This window comes from Aythya fuligula, chromosome 2 (genome assembly GCF_009819795.1).
Source record: "Aythya fuligula isolate bAytFul2 chromosome 2, bAytFul2.pri, whole genome shotgun sequence".
In the NCBI taxonomy this organism is placed as follows: Eukaryota; Metazoa; Chordata; class Aves; order Anseriformes; family Anatidae; genus Aythya; species Aythya fuligula.
This window is the reverse complement of record NC_045560.1, coordinates 10,831,038-10,850,891: the sequence shown is the minus strand read 5'-3', so window position 1 is coordinate 10,850,891 and position 19,854 is coordinate 10,831,038. Positions and strand designations below refer to the sequence as shown.

The 19,854-nt window shown below is 39.7% G+C and overlaps 1 protein-coding gene across 1 annotated transcript in view; it reads right to left on the bottom strand.

Moving 5' to 3' along the window:
- The window catches only part of ZMYND11 (zinc finger MYND-type containing 11), a 105,178-nt gene extending 94,763 nt beyond the window's left edge, over positions 1 to 10,415 (bottom strand). The window contains exon 1 of the mRNA XM_032182584.1: positions 10,205 to 10,415. The gene's annotated coding sequence lies outside the window, so the exon portion shown is untranslated. The remainder of the gene's footprint in view (positions 1 to 10,204) is intronic.
- Positions 10,416 to 19,854: the final 9,439 nt, after the last annotated feature.

Sequence of the window (19,854 nt, the reverse complement as noted above, 5' to 3'; positions counted from 1 at the left end):
TTTCTTCTTGCAGATATGCCACTTAGAAGCCACTAAGCCCAACAATATTAGCTCCTTCCCAGTGTCTGATAGGTAGATGACCTAGCCACAGTATGATTAAATAATCTAACTGCTAGATCAATGCACGCAGCACGAATTAAAATGGCTGCAAGCATCTCCAAGCATAAGATTAGAGACCCAAGAAAAGGTTCCTCCTACTTTTTACTTTATATTTCAAAGAAATGTTAGTATTTATTTTTTTAAAAATCCGTGTTTTCCTATCAGAAATAGTACAGTATTATTCTAATATATGGTGACCAAACAATGTATCTTTAGTGTCAAAAATCAGCCTACATTTTGCAATTCTTATACTGAATAACCTCATTCAAGGCAAACAGTCTCTGCTCAAGGAACATAATGGTGCTAGGATCTGGTCCAAAGTGAACTGCTATATCACGCATGAAGATAATGAATGTTAATTTAAAATAATGTTCTTTCAACTCTGGTTTTTTTTTTTTTTTTTTTTTTTTTCATATAATCAATCAGGCCTGAAAATGCATGCACGCGCTCTCGGTGCCACACGCTCGCTCTCTGTCACTCATACACAAACACTTCATTACATATTCTCATTCCCAGACACTCAGGAGAAAATTCTCTGCAGGTGTAAACTAATATTGCTGCACTAGAGTCACCAAATTATTTTAGCAAACTAACTGGCCCTCTCACACACATATTGTGACGTGTGTACCCAGACTTACACTTAATGCACATTTCACATCAAACTCTCTCTTTCTTCTTTTCATATGTGCGTTTCCCAGCTCTTATTTGCACTCGACAGACAACCACTACGGGCTTTCATTAACTCACACCTCGACATCTCTTATCTCCATCAAATAGCGCATGAAGAGGCAGGTACACATGGCTCTTTCCTGCAGCTGGGGAGGAAGCTCTAGATAAATACCAGAGGAGAAAGAGCTCTGCAGACAAAGGCTGAAAGGCATTCGGAGAGGACAGAAGAGTAGGCTTGACCCAAAAAGCAGCAGGCTTTAATGTTATTAGTGTAAATGTTCTATTATTATATGAAAGAGAATTTAAAATATTCAAAAAAAAAGTTTTGGAATAAAAAAACCACATTTTTTCTGCATAAGAGCAGAAACCAAGATCTAAACGATCATTGCTGGGGAGCCAATATGGAGAAAAAAACCTCTACAGCTTCCTACATCAGAAAATTGGTGATTTTTGGCTCCTTTCTACGAGACATTTGAGATTTGTCTCCAGCCACTGCCAGACTCTGGATTACATGACATGCTAGTTTGATCAAGAAAGGCACTTGGCATGTAAGAGAAGCCAAGTGGGAATTTGGGCACCGTTCCTTCCCACTGGCCCAGGAAAGGCTGCAAGGGCTTACCCATGAACCTGGCAAAGCAAACGCTGTTCTGCTCCTTGGTGCAGCAGGACATACAGCATCTGAGCCTTCAGTTACCTTTAGCTGGTATTTGTCAGCATTTCCTGTGCTACTATGAGGGGCAAGAATTTTTTCATGTGACTGAAAGCAACACGTCTTCAGAAGCTGCGGATACAAATTAGGCTTGCACTTGGACGATTTGTAAATGGGTTATTTTTTATAGAACTCTCTCTTTAAAATTTTTCAGATAAAGAAAGTCAATGTGGATTAGAAAACCTAATAAAACTGACACCTGGAGGTACTTGACTGCTAATCCCTATTTTCTAAAAGGTAGGAGTTGAGTAAGAAGAGGAGCTCTCAGGTCTGGAATCAGAAAGGAGTCGGGGGTATGCTTCCAATTAGAAGGTTTTATAAAGAAGCCTCCCGGGACCCAGAGGAGTGGAAAGTGCACAGGAAAAGGAAGAATCTTTCTTACACCAAGTATTTCCTGTGAGCCTATTTACTTCAGGTCAACATAAGAAGAGGCTGACAGAACTAAAGAAGCTACAGAACTAAAAGATGCAGTTACTAGGCTGAAAGCAGCCAGGTTTCTTGCTTTCCCACAGCATACCTGGGAGCATTTCAGATCTGCATCAGCACCCAATTGCAGCCTCTCCTTCAAAAAGATGTGTCAGCAAAATAAAACTTTTTTTTTTTGAAAAAAAAAAAAAAAAAAAAAGTAAAGATTTTAATACTTCTGACTACTTTTGAACAACCTGACATTACATCCAGAAATCAGACGATGGGAATTACTGCTGATTAAAGCACAAAACCCCTCTCATCCACCCCCACCTTTAACCAAGACCAAGAAAAGTTTTCAGAAAGCTATTTTGATCAGTGAAAATAAAGTTCTTCCCTTTTTTTTTTTTTTTTTTTTTAAATTCAGAAAACGTTACTATCAACACTGTATTATTCAGTGTGCTGTATTATCTTCAAATGTCACTTGACAAGCACGATGAGTGACACTGGAACATCCAGCTTCCCAGGAAAAGGTTCATGCAGTTGGTTCTTAGGAATGTCCTAAAGCCTCGACTGTATTTATATGAAGCTAAAAATGGTGCCAGCCTGGTTCCTGTGAAAACAGCTAATAACAGTTACATTTCTTCTTTTACCAGTTTCCTTTATTAATAATTAACTCTTTCTGTCCTATACAGACTGTAGGAAACACACAAATAATGTAAGAAACACACAAATAATGTTAAAAGCCACTAACAGAAAAATGTTATCCATGTCTTTACACTATCCATGTTTTTGTCATGGATAGTGTAAATTCCTTTAAAAACTGGTGTTCATGTAGTAAATTGTCTTAATTTCAATGGGAACAATCAATGTAAAATTTAGCATGTACAATTTTTTTTTTTAAATAACAATATTAATACAGTTGATATTCAAAAGGCATGAAAAATGCCAACACGACATTGAACATTCCAGCAGAAGTCTCCAAGATATTATGTAAAAATTATATAGGCAAAACAAATTGCAACTGTGCTCTTCCTTGATACTGGTGTCCTATGTAAAGATTTAATTTTTGCATATTTTATGAAAAATAAACTTGATTCATCAGCATGCTCCAAGGCCTATGCATTTTTATGTCAGTCTGAAACAAATGCTTATCTGACCAAAGTCTCCATCATTATATTAATATTAACCTACCGATAACAAGGAATTTTCTGCAGTGAACATCATCAATTTTCATCAGTGAACAATCAGTAGCCTGTGATTACGCTTTACGAAATAGCAATTCTTTTGTTTTGATTTTGTACAATTTTGAACCTGAATCTTAAGTAATTGCTTGGGGAGAGGGGTTTATGCAAAACCACTGGGTTTAAGCTTGCCCCCAAAGTCAAAGCAAGCTCTCGTCTCTCAGATCTTTTTAAAGATTTGTTGAGCAGTAACATATCCAACATAATTTTATTTTTCTCTGTGTATTATTTCTAGCTACTTTGGGATTCCACTAATCATTTTCCCACAACTCCATTTTGTTTCACTTCATCGCCGCTCCAGAAGGTTCCAATAAAACCTAACGTTGTAAGATAAGAATCACTCTGCTAAAATTAGTGAACTAAGTACAATATCCCATGAGTCACCGCCTGCTACTCCCATCCACCTATCTTTAAAAGACCAGATAATAATGCCGTACTGTAAGTGCACGAGATCAAAGTACAAATACCCACTTCCCAAAATGCCACTTGTGAGTCCTACACCTACTAGCAGACTCCTACAGTCTGTAGCTGAAGCATTAGTTAAGTTAGCTGCAATAAAATCATATACATGAATATAAGGCAAGTTGGTTTCGTGTTTATTTTTAACATGCTAACAAAGGAAAAGGAAATGAAACATGAGAAATGGGTAAACACCAATATATTTAACTTTTTTTTTTTTTTTTTTTTTTAAGTAACTAGATCTTAAATTGGTCCTATCCTATTATGGACAAAAATGAATTAACAGAGCAAGACCAGTTCTTTGCATGCAAAAATGCAATTCCCACAGAAAGGGCAAATGGGATGTTACTGGTATTTTGGCAGGTATGCTCCACTTTATTTTTTAGCCAAGAAGTGAATAACACTTCAGGTTTCACTCTCTGGTGTTAAAACTATTTAAGAATTTGTTTTATACCATACTGCAATTCAGAATTGTATGCAGAGTCATAATCATTGATTTAAAATGTTTGTTCTGCAATTATTTAACCTTGGAATAAAATATTGAATATAGTATACAGGTATATTCAAAACTATTCTGTTGGTGCACTAATAACAATACTTCACTTACAATTTTTAATATGTTTGTAATTTTGAAATACTATGGGCCTGCCATTTTAAGCAATAGTGTATTTTAAATTCAAATTATATGTCTCTATACTTTCACAGCAGAAACTTTTGTACTTCAGTGTGGAGTGGAAAATGAGAGATCGGAAAAAAAAAATATCGAAGAGTCTTTTGTATACAAAACTCTCAATAACAACACTTTGGATTTATCTGTGTGGTGGAGCTATAGGTCAAGCTCTGACGGGATGTTACCAAAGCTGTGTGGCCTAAAATTAGATGCCATGAGCTTTAGCTTGGGTTCACGGACATGTCACAGTGCCTCACCAGTGTGCCTGCTGTCATCTGCCAACAAGACTAAAAGATCCTGTTTGTCTCAGGGGGAAAGAAAACAAAACAGGGACAAAAAAAAAACAACGTGAATGAAATATTATTAAAACGTAAGAAATGTCAGCCTCCAGGACTGTACAGTTCTATGATTCAAATAAGTTCCCCCTTTAATAACTTGTATATTTAAAGAAATTGATTGCAGCCATCTTGTATCGATGCATATCAAATCAACTGCAACTGCATGTGTTATGACTTTAGATACTCGATGAAACAGCATAGCTAGAACAAGTAGCTTATTTACTCTTCCTGAAACACAAATAACACTAGAAATCCACTATGCAGTTATTTAGTCACCACTAAAACACATCTCTTCGCATGAATTCAACATTCATGGCTTAGTTAATAAATAAATAATAAAACAAACAGAGTTCAGACTTGCCCAATTAGCTCAATGACAGACATTGGTTTAAACAGATAATAAAGCTATGTTTAAAGCCCAGAATTGGATATACTGAAAAAAAAAGAAATGGCCCAACACAGCCCTGCTCTCCAAGAGCGATGCATGCAGACAGGCCTCTGAAATCAAAGAGCTCTGTGTGCCAGAAGGGTTCACACGTTCAGCCAGAGGCCACAGTGTTTATTATACCATGCATGGCCACTCCAGCACCTATCAGCCCACTTCCAGTTACATACATTACATTTAGAAAGTAAGGCTTTTCGGGGAAACATTTATTTTCCATGGTTTAAAGACAGATGTGAGTTGTATTAAAAAAAAAAAAAAAAAAAAAAAAAAAAAGTTTGAAACATTTATTCTGCATTTTGTATAGATTGCAAGATACAATTTCACCACTACTGAATCTGCATCTTTGTAATGCACTGAAAATTATTTAAAACTTATTTTTAGGAACGTAAGGGTTAACTTATTAAGAAATTCCTGCAAAACAGAATCATGACCTCATCTTATAAACTACCTATTTTGCAAGCTGTATTCTCCCAACTGGCAGATTAAACCTTAGAACAATAACCCAATTATGAGCTAAATTTACATTCAACTGATCGAAAATCATCCAGAACCTGACAAGAACAATCTTTGTTCACAACATTTACCACAAGCAACTCTGACAGACCAAAATGTACGAGCTACATAAAAGATGACGTACGCTGCACTGCCCAGCTACCAAGGGCACCACGCTCCAAGTACTATGTAAGTACTATGGGAGTGCTCACCACATCCTGAGACTTTTAAAAAAAGTAAACTTACACACATATGGCCAGTGATTTTAAACAGCTCAGCATTTTGTGAACCGGGTTTATCAGTGGTATGTGAGCCACACATACTTTGGACAGATTAATTTTGTTTATAGTTCAACTTAGTATTTGTAACAACCTACATCAGGGATAAAAGACTTATTTTGCTGATATTTACGCTGCTCTGAATGTAGCTAAAAACCCTTCAACTAGTTTAAAAAGAAAATCAAAAGTCCCCATAACACATCTGCTATTAGAACACTGTTCCTCTTTAAGGATTTTTATCCTGAAGAGATTTCACTGTCTGAAGTCCTTACAAACTTCGAGAGCTAAATGCTCTGTGAAACAGTGGAAGGCAGTAACTATGAAAACTAGTTAGTTGTATCCAAGATTTGTGAGCTCACAACTGGAATTGGATAGCCAATTCCAAAACAATTCTGATTCTGGAATTCTCCCTGATTTTCAAGTTGTGTGGAACACTGGAATTTTATAACAAATTAGACAATGCAGACAATTACAGATAGGTTTAGATACCTAAAATGAAGAAAACATCTTCAAATTTTGTCTTTTATCTACTTGAGTATTTCATCGTAATTCAGAGATGGCAGCTAGCACAGTTCAGAGGTCCCCATGATACAGTTCACTGATAGAAATGCACAACAGCCTAGGTGAAGCCCACACCACTTCCAGGTGAGTTTCAGGCCAATTTCATTGTCCATTCACCTCATTTTCTTTTCCAGAAGCACCATGTCCGCACCCAGCAGGCTGCACATCTCAGCAAGGTGGAAATGCTGAACACATTTCACAGCCTTTCACTGGCTCATTTGCTCTTGAGACGATGTTAGGCTGAAAAGATGAGCCAGGCTCTTTTCCCACGGAAACCTCAAGTTCTCCCTAAAAGTTCTTTCTTCTCTCTGCTCCAAGGGCAATTGGGATCTGCAGACCTCAACACTAGCTGCATACAGACCTTCTCCTACCTCCAAACAGAATTGACACAGCACCAGACCACAGCAAACAACCCAGCAGTTATGTATGTTGTCAGCATAAGTGATTACAGCCATGAAATTCTTGTTATTTCATTAGCGTTCAATTTTTCCTGAAGCGTTAGGAAATACTGCTTTAGCTCACAATACGTAAGACAAACTACTAAGAACTTTGGTTTATGGGAACCAAACTTCTTATTTTTTAAATTTGCATTTAAAAATAGTATCTGTAAGTGCTTGTTTAGATAAGAAAAAAAAATACACCAGTTTAACTGCAATGGAGGACATTTCTAGCCCCCTGCACTTCTTGTTCATGATGGTATGGAAGTGATCACACCTCAACTTACTACACTCAGTAGTGTAGTACATTAACAAGCAGTGTGTGAAGGTGGAAAAACTCAACCAGGTGTAATTTTGTTAGCAGGGCTAAACTCTTTTATTCTGATACGTGAAGTACATCCATAAACTAAAATGAATGAGCCAATTTAAATTGGTTTACTAACACAGAGAAGAAAAAAAAAACATGGACAGAATTAGCTTGATTCTTTTCACTTCTTCACAGAAAGCACTTCTCTGTCAAATTAGCGTGACAAAGCTCCGAAGTGTGGAATAGGAACATTCTCCTAGCTCACCAGCAAAATCTTAAGACCCTCACCCAACATCCACACACTCAGAATTCCCCTTATTGCTGACTTCATCACTAGGTAATTTCCATCACGCTATCCGGCTCATTAGAAGACTCATTTTTCTATGGGTAAAGGAGTTTTCCAGGAGACCCCCTCCGTCCTTTAGGGGCTAAACCTGATACCAAGTATAAGTTGCAGGTGCCTCTCCATGACTGCAGAGACTACTGACCCATGGGACAGTCAATCAAGACAGCAACTCGTTTCCCCATTCATAAAACCAAACTCACAATCAGAAAGATGAGGTGATCTCTACAGTACTACCTACCCCTATCCTGTTCTCCATTAAAATATCTGGTCAAGACAGAAAAGGGTTGTTTAGGAATGGGAAAGCTGGCATTAACCAAAAATCCACAACAGGAATTATTGGGAGGATACGCCACTCACTTTTATATAAAACAGCAGTCAGCAAACAGTCTACTTCCCTAAAGGCTTTCTGTAGCATGCTCAGAATGGTTGATAAGAGAATTATGAGGAAAAAAAAAAAAAAAGGCGTGGAGAGATGCCAGGTCCTCCTGGCATCCTCATGCTGAAGGATGAGGGACGAGAAGTACCCAAGGGACTGCAACCCGAACCATGCACTGGCATTTCCACTCCCACTCTAACACCCCCCACACCTGTCTCAGTGATCACCCTGAAGAATTAAACGATTCCCTACAAAGAATAGCAACAAAATTGGGGAAATAAAAGAAAAACAAAAACAAACAAAGACAAAACCCACTATCACTAAGACAAAAAAGCATTTTCTGCATTTGTTCCTTTCCACTGCATAAGATCTTTCAAAACTACTTTACAACAAACAGCATTGCTCCTACAATACAAAGATTGTGGTAAATGATCCCAGGACATTAAAATACCAAATTATGCAATTATGAAACCAACCAGCACCAAATTAAAGAGTTTTCCATCCCTTTTCCTCTCTTCGAGCCACCCCTCGCTCCAGTTCTTCCAGCTTGCAAAGTTCTGCTTGCCACATTTGCAGAAATAAATAAATAAATAAATAAAACAAATTCCAAAATTAAGCTCGCCGTTTTCAGGGTAAGCCCCGAAAGAGGTGCAAAGTTTCTCCAGTCTGTAACATCAATATTTCAGGGGAGGATTTTTTTTCTGATACGCAGGGAAGGTGAGGGAGGCACAGAAAGGCTCCCCGTCATCCCTACCAGAGGAAACTCCCCCCCATGTATGCTTTTATCCTTTCTTCGTGAAAGAAAGGAGCTAAGATAGGCCTCTGGGCAATCCCTGAGGTTGGGGATGATGAAGGACAACGCCTCAGAAAGTGCACAGACCGGAGTTATGTGCGGAGACGCGGCTTGGAGGGGCGGGGAGCGGGGGGAAAGTAAGACAAAAAAATAAAATACAAAAACACATCGCCGAAAGGCTCAGCAGTCCGGGCTAGCCTAAAACCCGACCTCCGAGCCCGAAGGTCCCTTTCATGCGAGGGGGGAGCGAGTCAACTATTCCTGGAGGGTGCAGGAAGCGCCCCCCGCACGACCCCTTCCTCACCCCGGCCCCGGGCAGCCCGAGGGCCGCCACGGCCGAGGACAGAGGACGAAGCCCCCCCAGCAGCTGGGGAAGCCGGAGGCCACCCCCAACCTGCCCTCCCGGCGGGGCAGAGCCGGGCTTTAAGGCCGTCCCCGCCGCGGGGGTGGCGCAGCCCGGCCGGGGGCGGAGGGCCGGGGCCAGGAGCTCACCCCCCAGCCCCGTCCCTCTCGCTGCCCGCCGCGGGGAAGGGGAGTGATGGCCCCGCTCCCGGCCTGCGGGGAGCCGCCGTCTCCCCTCTGCGGAGGAGGCTCGGCGCTGTCGAGCAGCTGCCATTACTCGGGCCGAGACCCAAGCAGACATTCCCCCCCCCCCCCCCCATACACACAACACACACCCCACCAAACCCCAGCGAGGAAACGCGGGGGCGGCGGGGGAGAAGCGAGAGAAAGGAAAAAAAAAAAAAAAGGAGGAGGGGGAGAAAAGCGGGGAGCAAAGCTTGTTGAGAACACAGCCGGGGCGCGGCGGGGCCGAGGCCGGGCTGCGCCACACCCCGCTCGGCCTCGCCTCTCACGCGAGTCCCCGGCTCCCCCGCGCCCTGCAGGCCCGGCGGAGCGCTGAGGGCAGCGTCTCCCCCCGGGGGGGCCCCTTGGCCACCCCACCGCCTCCTCACGCCCCGACCCGATCCCGACCCGTGCTGAAAGTCTGGCGAAACCGCCACGGCTTTTTTTTTTTTTTTTTTTTTTTTTTTCCCCAAGCCGAAAGCCGGCCGGGAAAGGCGTTTAGGGACAAAAATAATCGCCGTTAATAATCACACGCGCCCCGCCGCCGGCCCCCCTCTTCTCGATTTCCAAGCGGGCTGCGAGATGATCCTTCCCACTCCAAAAAAATAATATATATATATACATATATATAAAAATCCCGCCTTCCGTCCCCGTCGCCCCCCACGCCCCCCCCCCCGCAGCCCCACACATTTTTTTATTAAGTATAATTGCTCCCCCCTCCCCATATGCTCCCCCACGGGGCAGGATTGCCCCCTCCCCTCGTGCCCAGCCCTTCCCCTGTCCCCTCTCCCCCATCTCCTTGGAACAGTGTGTACATGATTTTGTAGTTTTTTTAAGGCGCCATGTTTATAATCCTCCATCATATTAAAAAAAAATCCACCCAGCATGAGACACGGTGTCTCTCGCACCCCAAAGCCAGGGAGGCAGACAGAGAAATATCCACAGGGCTGTAAATTCAACCCCCCCTCCCGCACACACACCCCTCCTCCCCAGACTTAAAAGTCTCTCTCACCTTGTGCTGCTGCCGCTGCTTCTGCTGCTGCAGGGGGGGAGAAGTTAAGCCAGGGGAAACTTTTCAATCCCTTCCCCAGGCCGCTGCTGCCTCCTCCTTCCACATATTTTTCCCCTCAGAGTTTTATTGTGTCTGAATTTTCTCTCTCTCTCTCCTCTTCTGTCTGTCCACAGTTCAGGTTTCTGGGGTAAACAGGGTTTAGGATGGTGCTAGGGATATTTGGGAGAAGGAGAACTCTAGTGGTGTCTGCTGGAGTTGCTGTTTTGTTTCTTTTATTATTTTTTTTTAATAATACATTTGAAACGGATCTTTAACTATTTATTATATATGTATTTTATCACACTCTTAGATTGCAGAAGAAAAAATTACCAGTTATCTGACCTCTTAACGTGAAATCCAGTTTGGAAAAAATACCGTAAAATATTTTTAAAAGTGGATACACACCTTGGGCAGCAGAAACTAAAGCATATATTCTGTCCCAGAATTGGCTATGTATTCCAATTATGGGTCCACACTTTCACTGCAGGATTAGAAAACCTAGGTAATATGAAACTGTAGAGGCATATATATATATATATATATGTATGTATGTCAGTAGCAGGAAAACATGTACTTTCAATCCTATTTTTACATAGACTATGAGATAAATATTAATTATTCATAAATGTCTAAGCAAATGAATTCTAAAGTTTCTGAAATACTCAAGGAATTAAATAATGGAACAGTAACATATTTTATAATTGATTAAACTCGACTAGCACTGTGACATACTTTATTAAAATACACTATAAGTTTAATCCTGTAAAATTTATGCATGCAAATAATTTTACTCACCTGAGTAGTCAGTAGTATTTTTAAAATAATTTTGGAATACTAATAGTGAAAAAGTTGCATCCATTCTGCCTGTTCAGTCAAATAATTTAACAAAATTTACACTCTGAACAGTGAAGGTTTCTGTGGTGTGTTTAGTAAATAAAATTTTTAGTAGTGTCTAAAACCACATTTTGTTTGAGACTGCTACACCAGGACTTCACCTCCACTTTTAAAAAATAGAATGCAAATAAGAACTTGTTGAATGGCAGTGATAAAGCTTTACTTATGTTGTGTATTTAAATATGAAAGAACATTTTACATTATCTAAAATAAATAGATAGGAAAGAAAGTGCTGGTAATCTGTTTTCAAAGGGTACTTGAGGGGTTGGGCGGATACCAAACGGTGATACTATAGTTTATTAACTGCTTTATATTGCTTTCATTAATAAAAAGTAAATTAGATTTACAGGCAATTTTTTAAGTAAGAAGGACACTCAGGAAGAGATTTAGTGTCAGTGTAATTACAAAAAGGCTACCTTACGTTAAGCATTTAGTTGTGATGTTTGGCTCAGATTTTGTTAAGACTTGTAATTTTCAAAAGACGCTTGATTGAAATACATGCCAAGTTTCCATGGGATATTGGTGGCTTGGCTGCCTTAAGTTCCTTTGAAACCTGCTTTATACAAATTGTATCTGAGCTATATTTATATATGAAGAAAAATGTTTGGGTCCTTATCATTTCTACAGTTTCCACCATTCAGTCAAGCTGGCAGGTCTACTCAAGTGGGTGTGTTTTAGGCATTCCAATTTTTGCAACCAGAAGCAAAGAGGAGAGAAGCCTACCCAGCAGCATACAGAACCGTCTTTAATTCTTCAGCTAAACCATCCAGATACCCCATACAACTGGGTTGGCTGGGGGGATTCTTTGGCATACATCCAAGACAAAGCTCCAATTCCACTCTCTGGTTCTTTAGTGAGAAGATTTATTACTCTGACACAGTGTCTTCTCCTTACCTATGCAAATATTTACTTAAGGCAGAAGTTCAGCTATCTTCAGTATAAAAAGGTTTTAGCCCTTTATCTCTCAGGTCCCATAGAGAGCTGTCAAATAAATATTTAGGCCGCAGTTTCACGATCGCGGAAGCATATGCAGGATTGAATCCTTACGGTTTGCCTTACTTTACAGTTTTTTTTTGTTTTTTTCCTTTCTTTCTTTTTTTTTTTTTTTTTTTTTTTTTTTTTTTTTTTTTTTCCTGGAATCCACTGCTTGCCAACAATTTGTTGTAGTTAACATATTTGTAAAGGGTAGTCTGGACCGTCTCCAAATATTTGTTTCAGGATACAAATATTTGATTTTGTAAAGAACAAGGTATCCTAAAGCAAACATTTAGGGAGTGTCTACAACCATAACTACTTTACCTTGTGTGAGCTGATGGGCAGTGAATTAAATCGACTGGAGAGAAACAGGCATATAGTTTATATATGGGTGTTGGTGGGCCTTCTTTTGAAATGCTTTGACATCCTCTTTAGATCCCCCAGCTAACCATTTTTATTATATCACCTTTGTGATGCATATTGAAGGATAAAAATGAGGCATTTTCCAATTGCTTTATTTTTCACTGCATTGGAAAGACTTTTTTATGCTCATTAAGATAAAGAATTGAAGTCACTCCAGCTGGTCTTGGTTAGCCTCAGTTCTTGCATTTATCAGCGTTTAGTTTGCTATCTCCTACCCACGCTTCGCAGAGCCCTTTTGGCCATTAACTTTCCATCGGCAAAGCGAGCGAAGAGCTTTAAACAGTTAACGCGCAACTCCACCACGAAGCTGTGCAGGCTGAGACAGGCAGACAATAGGAAGGAAATCCCACCCTCCCACAGCACTGGGCAGCAGCATGTTTCCTCATAGGCGCTGGGAAATGTTTGTTAATACAAACGCTGGATTGGGGCCGTCTCCAGCCCCCCCTCCCCAGGGTGAGGATTGGCTGCCGAAGCGGGCGAGAGGCAAAGGGAGGCTGGGGGAAATTCAGGCATTTCCTTCCCTCCTCAGCCTCGAAGGTCCCTGGAAAGGACGAACGCAGAGCTGGGTGTCTGAAGCTGGACGTCTGAAGCTGGACAGGCTCGTCTCAGGCTGAAGGAGCTCAGTTTGGGAACGAGTTTACCCATCAAAACCCAATAGCTCGTAGTGTAATCATAAGGAGTCCAGACATCAATCTCTTTTCTTACTTGGTTGTGGGAAAAGAAAATGCACCACTACTGCAGTGTTAGAAAGCAAACACAATAAAGTTGCTTCCTTTCAAGTAAAAGTGCATACAATAGAAATATATCAGGCTGCACGTGTGCTATACACTTTTGCCAGTAATATGCTGGTCAGGTCTTCTATAGTGTCATTGTCAGTATTGTTTCACTTGTAGGCAATATTGGAGGGTAGGAGAAGCCGAGGAAAGCAGAAGCACAGCTTTGCCAGCACGTGCATCCAGCCTAAGAGTGACATTTGCTGCAGTGAATTAAAGGGGTCCTTGGACAGGTTCGTGGAAAAGAAATCCACTGCAGGTTGGAGCCACACAATCCACATGGCTTGGGATGTCCCTGAGCTGAAAGCAGTTGGAAGCTACTCTAGTAGGCACAAATACGTACGTGCCTGGCTGGTGCTGTGTTCCCAAGGCATCTTCTTATGGCTAGTACACATTCTGGGCACAAGAAGACTGCTGCTGCCCAGTTTCCTTTTAAACACTACTATTCCTTTTCAAGAGATCATTTTGCTTTCAGTGTTAGTACTGGACAATGCTACCATGTGTGGATAGGACCTTTTATTCATACCTCACTTTTTTTTTTTTGCCATGCTCTTTGTTCAGTGATACAACAAGCATGGGTGAAAAGAAGTCGACCATAGCTGGAGGGTTCCAGACACCAGGCTCGGCACTGTGAAAATGTTGAATGCTGCACTTGATAGAGCAGGGGGTGTCATGTCCTGCCAGCACAGGACCTCTGCTAGGCTAATGAATGTGCAGCCCAACCTTCTCCTCCAGCACTTTCTACCATCTTCCTGAACCATTAGGTGCTCAGATCTTTGTAGGAGAGCTGTCTCTTGCAGATGGTGCCAGCCCACTTTAGTGCGTGCTCAGCTCCCAGCCACACTCAAACAAACGGAGCTTAAATGTGTTTCCTGAGAGGCAGGTCTGTGCTGTGTTGTGATCAGAGAAGTATTAATGCAGCAAATTAGTGTAAAATTTTCATCAGAACAAAGCTTAGCAACATAGTTTTCTTTGCAGTAAAAATCTCAGCAATGCATTTTATTTAGGAAGTTGGGGGGAAGGGAACAAAACCTTAATAACAACAGACTCAGGAAACCACTGAGCTGAAAACAGTTGGAGGATGGGAGAGTCATAGGGAGAAGCTTATGCTGTTCCTTTTTTCTCCCTGGGCATCAAAAAGAAAAGAGCAGCCTCCGGAGGAGGACACAGAGCAGAGGACCCCCAGCAATGTCTGCTGTCCTCTGAAGCTATCCCAGGATAACGCATGCTACCCAGAGGTACTGGCCTTGCAAATTTGATATGATGAAGAATGAAGTGGACCCTGCAGCAGCCAGGATCCTCTCTTTTTGGCTTCCTTCTCCTGGCTTTGCCCTTGGCCATGCAGACTGGCTGTCCAATGCTTTCTAGGTGTGACTCTTGGAGCTTGATGAGGAATTCTGTGACTCAGTGGGACACAGGAAAGGAAGAATGTAAATATAAAGGTGTGGGGGGAAAGTACAGGAATAATTTCAAAAAGATCTTCTGGAGGAGTCAGAACCTAGGGTGTTTGTTGATGACAGTACTTGATGGAGAGGTGAACCTTAGTCTGACTTTGTATGGCCAGTCTTATATTCGTATGAGAACCTTGTAGGTATTATCACTGGTAATAATTCAGAGAGAAAAGCCTGGCAAGTGTAGATGTAAATTAAGATACAAAATGCATTTTTTTTTTCACTGTGTTCACTCCTTAGATTTTCATGCACAGCTGGGAATAGTGGTTTATCCTAAAAAGTTTACCTGTGAGTAAACTGACATATGTTTATGACATATGACACGACACGTGTTTATGCCAGCATTATGCTTCATGAAAACTGTATGCCTGATTCAGCATACAGTCTGCCAAAGGAAACTTATCTCAATATTTTTTCACTAATTCAAAACAACAGAGTGAGTTTGTACTGGTTTCATACTTTGTGTCATCTGGCTACTGTATTTTAGATTCAGGAGCAGGTGCTGTAACATGTGACATGAAAAAAAGCTTTAATGTATGCCTCAAAGTGTATACTGAATTTATCTCACACAGGTTTGTCTATTCTTGGTGTAATATCTAACATAATTTATTTATGTGCAAAATAAGTGCACAAAAATGAAATTTGCTATTAGAGTGAAAAGGAGTCAAATAGGATCTACTCTTATTTTATGAGGATGTAGTGACTGGAGATGTAGCATGCCAGAAAAACAGCTATCACTATGAGGAAATACGTGATATATTTTGTTACTAAAAGAAATTATAAACCTGGAGTTTTTAAGGAAGGAGACATGAGTGTTGCAACTGCAGGGAAATTAGAATTACATTGTGCATCAAATTAAATGCCAACATTGCCAATAATAATAAAAAAAATATCTTCTATTCCAGATAAGTGGGGTCTCCCATTGCCAGACAGTGAAAAAACCTGTGTACAGGAGCTATTACAGCGTGCATTAGGAGCATGCAAAGACTGCAAAGTGCCCACAAGAGTCAGTTCATGACAAGCCAGGCTCAATCGAGTTTGGTCCAGCACTGGCTTTGAGCTAATTATTGCAGGGTTACTCTGTCTCTACCCCGTGCTTCAAAGCCTTCCCTGTTCAAAGTTGGCTTGTTAGCCCCGACACAGTGCTGGACCCAAGCTGGTGCATCCTTTCATGTGGCACTTCACTGGGATTAACAAGCCTTTCCAGTAAACACAATTCTGTGGTGTATAGAGCTGAGACATCCAAATGTTTCTGAAAGAGATAATGTGTTATCACTAGTACTGAACTGAAGCTAATAAGCCTTGTTGGACCCAAGCTGATCATATGCAGAGCTACCCAGCTGTGGCTCTGTACAGCTTTTTCCCAAGCTCCAATTTCCAGGAACTCAGTGTTTTGCATGGCATTAGCTCCAGCCTCAGACAGCTTATTAGCCACTTGTGATGCTACGCAAAAGTGGTAAAATTGTTTCTGGAACAGAACCGTTCTCGAATCTAACACATTGCCTGAGCTAAAGATCCCTTCCAGACTGAAGCTGGCCTGGCATGGAGCCATAGTGATGTGTTTGCAGCTTTGATGTAGCCTGATGTCATCTGCAGCTTGAATAAACCTCCTTGAGATATCACTGATTGGCTGTATGGGATAGTCATAATTAATAGCAACATTTGTGTTGGTTTTGAACCATTATGATCAAGATGAAAGCTAATGTAGGGAAATAAATAAATAAATCACACACAGACAAAACTACATTTGTCATTCTGTGGTTCTGACTCCTTATTTGAAAGCATCTTTTATAATACAGAGTTTAAGATAATATGATGGATAAGATAAATTAGTTCTGATCCACTATCACCAATTTAATTTGCAAGAAAGAAGCAAGAATTTGCCAGGAAGAAGCTCAATAATTTGAGCAGGTGCAAGGAAATGCTTGCTTAAAACCAATCATAATATTCAAGTCTAATTTTCCTATTACTAACAACCTTCTTACACTGACAGAATTGAAAGAGAATGTCATGACGAGTAACCAAAGTGGAACTTAAAATGCGACTCTTTGAAAAGATAGGATTTGAAAAGAGTGCTGGGACAAATAGATTATATATTGTTTGATCTTAAATGCAATGCAGGGTAAGTAATATGTACAAGAATTAATAGATACTATTTATGTACCTTACTATTTATCTTACCCAATAGCTGCATTACATTCAGCAGATGCCACTGCAATCACTAATAAGAAATATTAAAACAGGAATTTAATAACATCCTATTAACTTTAATAACAATAACGTGTTTTTTTAACTTATCTCCTATATTAACCAGGCATACTATTCAAAAGTCATGGTTAGCTATTAAGAGGTTATATAGAGAACAGTTACCATTGAACCAGTGACTTTGAATATCCCCAATTGCTGAATTTAAAAAGTTCCATTTTCTCTGTCTTGAAAACATAAATTAAAAACAAAAACAAAACAAAACAAACAAACAAACAAAAACACAGATTTTGCCATGCTGAACAAAAGATTGTGTGTGTCACATAAAAAGTGTGTGTCACTCATGGTAATCTTGATAATCCATTTTGTGTTCTATACCTGCATGTAATAAATCCTTCATGCTGAGAAATTACCCCACATATTTTATTTCCAGTATTTGCATGTTTTATAGCCTCTGCTTACTACTGGACTACTGCCACTTTTGTTTATTTGTTCACATAAAAGGATAGATTTATCTCTAGCCCTAACCCGTTACAGTCCTTGGCTGTAGGTTATAATACTTTTCATCTCAGTTATTTACGTGGATGTCATAGATGACAACTTTTAGATGACAATGATTATCACATTCATTTAGGAAATAATTGCCTTTGTTAAACTTTCTCAAGTTGCCTTTGAGAAGCTTAACACAGCATCAAGGTATTGGCATAGGCATACAGCCATCTGTGTCTCCTTCTTTCTCTCAGATGTCTCTAAAGATCTAAAGAATCCTGCTAAGGTGCAAGTTAATTTTTTTTATTTTATTTTTATTTTTAATCAACAACAATAGCAACATTTCAAGTTAGGAAATATGTACTATACTTCTCTGAAGACTGGCTCAAAAGCAGAATACTGAATCCAACATATTTGTCTCCCTGGACTATCTCTACCATTTAATATGTCCCTCATCAAATATAGATGGATTGTTCCAAGGGAACAAGCTGTAGCCACCAATCCTGCAAGCACTTTTTTTTTTCATGCTTCTAACTTAAAACACATATTTAAAACTATTAAGTTTTGTGTGTACAAAATGCTCCCATTTCCTTCATTCAAGCTTTGAAGCTTATCATTATATGCAAAATTGCAAATGGAGGAGCAGAGCCTATGGAGCCCACTGAAGTCTCCGGAAAGACTCCCACTGAATTCAGTAGCCCTGGGATCAGGACTTGGATAATTATTTTTTTATTCTGGACCAAGAAGGATTTCCAAATTGCTGGAATCCGAAATAATTTTTCTTCTGATTCCTTCCCATTTCCCCTGTATCTCTGTTGTATGTGATGTAGTTGCACAGGTCTTAAGACATTTTTTGTCTCAGCTCAGCTCCTCTCAAAATTGCAGAAACACTACTGTTATACTAGTAGAAATACTTTACATTGCATAAGATCAAACTAAACATGAAGTGTTGGTACCATATTTGAGTCTAAGCAAATTCTGTTACTTTTTAAGCAAGAATAAAACACAGTGGTAGTTCTGAAATCTCTGGATGACACAAACACAAAAATTGTGGAATGACAATAACAGAATTGTGTTTGAAAACTGTCCTCTTATGTAACATTCTGTATTTTAGAATTAAATTCATAGTGCTTGAGAACAGGGCAAATCTACACACAGCAAAGCTTATGGTTATATATATATATATATATATATATATATATATATATATATTTTTTTTTTTTTTTCTGGACTAATTTATTCCTCATGTCCATAAGAAAATTTTGCAGAGATTTTAAACAAAACTTTGTATCACATATTTTCCTGAACAGGTGACAATTTACTTACAAAGTTGTATTTGCTTCCTAGTACTGCACACTGATCATATAAGGTGGGAGTGAACACCTTACATATCAGGAAGAAACAAGGTAGTGCATGTCTTCTGGAAATCAGGGGACAGTGATGAACAGGTAATGAAAAATATTAGGAGAGGAAAAAACAAACAAACAAACACACAGAAACACCTAAAACTCTAAGACCAAAACAAAATATTTTGTTTGTTTGTGTTTTTTTTTTTTTTTTCAAACAGCCAAAAGACTTTTTTCCACAAACTTTATATAGATGTAGGGATACATGAAGAAACAAATTAACACTTTGTGTCAAGTGGGAAGTACTGTCTGATGTATATGAATATCATGTTCAATCGAGAGTTACAAGAGTAAAATATTTCCTCTCATGGGAGTTTCAGTGACTAGAGGATGAACTTAAAGTATTTTTCTGGTAGTGGCATGACTGCTACGTGCTTTAATATCTGTGAATTCTGAGGTAAAGTATCCCAAATTTGTATCCACATTTGTGTAGTAAATCCACCCAGATGATTGACAGAGTGCTAGCAGCAAACTTCTCTTGCCTTTTCATTAAAACAGTGGAAGTGTTTGAGTCTTCCTGATGATAGAAAAAAAAAAAAAAAAAAAAAAAAAAAGATAAAATATAACAGTTATGCATCCAGTTCTAAAATGTGAAGTCCAGGAGGAAAAAGATATAATCTGCAGAACTTCTGCAGAATATTAATTGTATTGTAAAATTGTGCTATTTGCAAGCATTTTCATATTTTCATTCAATCCTGTGTAATTCCCAGTCTCAAGGAAAGTGGGGAGGTGTGAGGAATTGCCTTGCCATGAAGTAATGGTGGCAGTTTGTCTGAACGTCTTCCCAGAAACAAAGTATAATGAGGAGATGTACCTTCTGAGGTTTGGGTAATATTACTAGATTCACTTGACACAATACAGACTGACAAAATTCTGCTCTTGAATTCTAGCTTAGTGTTCCTGGGAGTGTGAAAGTCAAACCTGAGCACAATTTGTATGACAGCAATGTAATTTCATTATCCTTCTAGGAATAGCTGATCAAGTATGATACTGAA